Here is a 4,078-nt window from a genome sequence, read left to right on the forward strand (position 1 = left end):
AATTTCTTTATCATTTCATATCTGCCATTAAACCCAACAAAGAAAATAAAGTAATTTTTTTTTTTATGCCTTCTTACTACAGTGAATTCTTAACCTATTTGCCTTTTTGGAAACATTGACACTGGTCTCTATATTAGCATTTGAAGTGATAAAATAACTAAAAAGTTATTTTACCACGCATGCTCTAAAGACAAGGAAAGTAACAATTTTTTTTTATTTTAGGTCGGACCTCTCTTTTTACTGAAAATGACTTTGATTAGTTGATTATCTAGAAAAGTGGATCATCTCTATTAAAAAATTCACCTTTTTTTTTTAACCTTGGTTAGAAATTTTCAAATCTACCCCACCCCAAGTGAACCGGCGACCTTGTCTTTTAAACCATTGAGAGGACCCAATGATTTTCCTTCGCACACACAATAAAGAGGACCCAAAAACATAAACAAAAGTTGTTAATTTTCACATGTACAAGGGTAAAACAAAACGCATTTAATATTCACTAATTTATAATGGATTTATATAATAAAAAAAAAAAGGTTCAGAAACACACTCACAAAAGAGCTCACCTAGGTACAGTACAACCACACCCACTTGATCGGCGGCGCTGAAACCCACGCCACCACCGCCGCACCCTTGACCCAACAAAACGAACCCCCCCCCCCCCCCCCCCCCATGCGCACACACAGCCCTTTCATCCCACCCAACCAGACACAAACACAGCCACCCCCATCGCTTTCACCACCGCAAAAACCCACCAATCGGTCCAAATTGACATCAAAAAGTCACAATTTATCCGATACGATCAAATCAATTGCCCACTAGATCCAAAGAAAATCAAAAAGGGCAAAAGCAAAAAAAAAAAGAAAAAAAAAAGCCTTTCTATTAATTTATCTCAGACGTTGGGCGTTGGTGAAATGCTTTGTTCCATTTTTCTTTGAGTCCAAACCTGGTACAATTAAACTGCATTGTTCTTGTATTTGTCATATAGGCAAAGGCAATTCGTAGAATTCACTAACAATAATACACTAGACCCACGTAGCAAAATCAAGGCAAACATTCAAAATTAAAAATTTTGCACGCTGTAAATGCCAAAACTGTATACTAAATACGGCAAAATTCAAATACGCCGAAGATCAGTAACAAATATCCGCATCACAAAAAATTATTTAACTCATATAGAGTCTAAAAGGCTAAAACAACAGTGCCGAGCTAGAAGTAGGAGGTATGCTATGGTGTGTGTGGGTGTGGGTGTGGGTGTATAGGGTTACCATTGTTGAAGCAGCAACAGGTTTTGCTGGGAAGTGATGAGGCTCCAGAGGAAGAGGAACCGTTTGGACAGAAAACTTGTACAAAGAGCTGAGCTAAGCGCTCAAACACCATTCGCTTCACTGACTTTCTCTTCCTCGGAATCACACTTCCAAGCTTTTGTTTGTTCAGCCATGGCTTTGTGTCCAATCCTTCGGCAAATTCAGCAGCTGGGTTCAACTTCACCTTCTCTGACTCCATGTCTCTCTTCTCTCTAATTTTCAATTTCAAATTGTGAATGGATCAATGGTATCATGTATTAAAAGAAAGACAATGACTTAGTGGCTAAGCTGCCTAAATTGATATAAGAGAGGGACTGACTGTGATACTTGGTTGGAAGATCAAAACCGGCGCAAACTATAAACAGTGAATATAATAATAAAAGGGTCGGTTAATGTGTGCTATTAAGACACACATTAAATTATTAATTTTTAATAAATTTTTTAAAAGAATTAAAAAAGTTGTCAAAATTTTTTCAATTTTTAATAAATTTTTTCTTAAATATAATTAATTATTATGTGAACTTAAAATACATATTAACAAAATCATAATAATAATAATAATAAAATCTTTTGTTCCTTTAAAGGTAGATATGCTGTTTCCGTTTGTTGTAAGTAGTGCACTGCTGCTGTGATGGTGTTTGTGTTTGTATCCGTATCTGTTAAGATTCTTCTAGATGCTGAGAAGATAAGAATTACTGTCTCTCATTATTGGGTTTTTTTTTTTTTTTTTTTTTTTTTCTATTAAAAAAATATTGAAGGCCAAGACGCAAGAAAGTAAAAATAAACTTAGAATTTTCGTTCTCCTGGCAAAGTGTATCTTTTATTAATGATGGTAGTTGAGCTGTCTCATGCAAAATGGATGGTCGGTTTAATTAATGCAACATGTGCTAATTAAATTGTGAATATATAAATAATATGAAGCTGAGCTTTTTTAGGAGCTTCGAATAATAAGTCAGAAAAGCATTAAATTGCAGGTGGATAATATCACTATCAACTAATTAATGGGAATAATTCCTATTATATTATTATTATTATTATTATCGAGTCTTGGAACCTGATTTGGCGATGCTATCGTTGATTACCTTTTTTTTTTTTCGACTCCTTAACGTGGTAGATTTTTCTTTGTTAAAAATGAACAATATGCTAAGCCTACTATTATATCTTAGATCAGGCATGAACAATATCCTTTCATTGACCTTTTGTTCTATTCATATTGCTCTTTGGTTCACAATTCACATCATTCTTTCTCTCTTTTTTTCTCTGGCCCTTTTCTTTTTCATTGATTTCATCGATCTTTTTTTTAATTAGCAAGATTAACTTTTTATCGCACAAAACAACACGAAACAACTCTATAATAAAGTGAACAAATCAGAATTTATTGTAACTGCATAAAGCCTACAAAGAATGAGACAGGGCAAACTCAAGTTTACACCAGCATGGAGTACAACTTCTTCCGTTTTACAGGTTGACACCTATGATATGAATGATCAGATTTCTATGTGCCCAACGTTTGTACACTGCTGAACCTCAATCCAGCAATTTGCAATTAATGGTTATCTAGGGCTTGTTTGGATTGAGTGATCCTTTATTTTCCAATTTTTTAGCCTCAATTCCTTGAGTTTATGTTTTATTAGAGATATATTAGCCCATTAGTCTAGACTTCATCTCTTCGACCGGCAATGTGCTCTTGGCTTTAACTGGCTGGGTCATGCCTACAGTGTAGTTACTTGAAGAAATTAGATTGTTCAAAGCAAGCTTACGCTCTGAATACATTAGCATGGGATAAAATCATAGGATTTTGGGCCTATTCTGTTGGCCTTCAGGATTGGAGTATTGATTAATAGGGACAGTTGGGGGTATTCGTATTGCATAGTTAGAGGTGAAATTCTTGAATTTATGAAAGGCGAACAATTGCGGAAGCATTTACCAAGGACATTTTCATTAATCAAGAACGAAAGTTGGACGCTCAAAGATGATCAGATACCATTCCAATCTCAACCAGAAACGATGTCGATTGGGGATCAGCGAATGTTACTTATAGGACTCTATCAGCACCTTATGAGAAATCAAAGTAGAATTAAGCTTGGATATATGCTAATGAGCTAATATATCTCTAACATGTTTATCCCACTCAAAATTTCATTCAATAAATCCAAGAAATTTTCCATAATCCTCCCTCACATTTCATCCACCTTTTTGTTATGAGCTTATGTTTAAATCGCATGCAATTTTGGTGTTGGCATGTGAATGTATTCCCTTATCTCATCCCTCTTCCCCTATATATATACATATATATATATATATATATATATATATGCATGTGTGTATTTCTTAAAAAAAAAAAAGCTTATGTTTAAATCTGCTACCTAAATGATTTCCAATTACATTACAATATAAATTTTCTTAGGGTCTGATTAATGTATGCCCTTAGGGCATACATTAATCATCAATATTTGGAAACATTTTATGGGGAATTGAAAAAAACGTAAAAAAAAAAAAAAAAGTTAATAACTTTTTCCTTTTTGTATAAATTTTTTTCTAAAATGGTTTATTAAGGCATACATTAGTAAAACTCGTTTTCTTATCATGGTCACAATTTTTTGTCTTCCAATCAAATTTAACAAATGGCACATATGAGTTTTTTTTGTTGTTTTATTTGTATTGAAAGGAAGACAAAGACACAGACAATAAGTGGTGGAACCAAAAAATTTCTAGGGGGCCAACCTAAATATAAAAAAATTATTTAGGAGCTATCCAAAATCCAAACAATTACA

The sequence above is a fragment of the Castanea sativa genome, chromosome 12, assembly GCF_040712315.1.
Source record: "Castanea sativa cultivar Marrone di Chiusa Pesio chromosome 12, ASM4071231v1".
In the NCBI taxonomy this organism is placed as follows: Eukaryota; Viridiplantae; Streptophyta; class Magnoliopsida; order Fagales; family Fagaceae; genus Castanea; species Castanea sativa.